The 852-nt window shown below is 27.5% G+C and overlaps 1 protein-coding gene across 4 annotated transcripts in view; it reads right to left on the bottom strand.

Moving 5' to 3' along the window:
* Window positions 1-280: 280 nt before the first annotated feature.
* The window catches only part of dyrk4 (dual-specificity tyrosine-(Y)-phosphorylation regulated kinase 4), a 35297-nt gene continuing 34725 nt past the window's right edge, over window positions 281-852 (bottom strand). For all 4 annotated transcript variants that reach the window (XM_029434817.1, XM_029434819.1, XM_029434818.1 and 1 more), the window contains one exon: window positions 281-852. This exon is cut by the window's right edge and continues 1122 nt beyond it. The gene's annotated coding sequence lies outside the window, so the exon portion shown is untranslated.

Raw genomic sequence — 852 nt, 5'->3', positions numbered from 1 at the left:
TATTTAGCAACAGGCTGTACATTTGTTATTATTATTATTATTAGTCTATCAGTAGTATTACTATTAGTAAACCTTACAAGTGACAGCTCTATACTGCAAGTAGTCTGTGGTCTGATTCAGATGTATGTATGTATGTATGTATGTATGTATGTATATATATGTGTATGTATGTATGTATGTATATATATGTATGTATCAACGATGCCTCGTTATCATTTTTAAATTGAATCACGCCAACAAACACAGAAATTAGGATAACATTATGAAATACAAAAGCATATGCTCTTTAAAACAACTTTTTATTTCATCATAAAAGACAAAAAGACATAAAACATGATATAACTATAACGTAACTTTTCCTATTACCCTTGTCTGTTTGACGGTTTCTAATCCAGGTACAGTACACACATACACACACACACACACACACACACACACACACAATAGTAAAGTGCAAGATTCCTAATACTGCAAGGCACAAACTATCAATAACAGGATTGTCTTTTTGTTTCTTATATAAAAAAATTGTAACGAATAACACAGACATACAAAATATTTGCATACAGTAACAACACAACAAGTAAAACCTTGTCTAAACCCTCAACAAATATCTGAAATATCTTCTTAAAATATGTTCTGTATTACACAAACACAAAATATATATACACAATAGATTCTATTACAAATACATATTTTATAATTGTTGGATTCAATTGTTAAACAAATATGAAACATAGGATCAAACATATTCAATAATAAATACTGTGAAATCATTAATAATCAATAAATTATCGACTGCATTCTACAGTTAAAAAGTATGACAATTATTTCTTTGTTAACATGATTAAAAAA

Source organism: Cottoperca gobio, chromosome 6, assembly GCF_900634415.1.
Source record: "Cottoperca gobio chromosome 6, fCotGob3.1, whole genome shotgun sequence".
Taxonomy (NCBI): Eukaryota; Metazoa; Chordata; class Actinopteri; order Perciformes; family Bovichtidae; genus Cottoperca; species Cottoperca gobio.
This window is presented reverse-complemented; position numbering and strand designations above follow the sequence as displayed.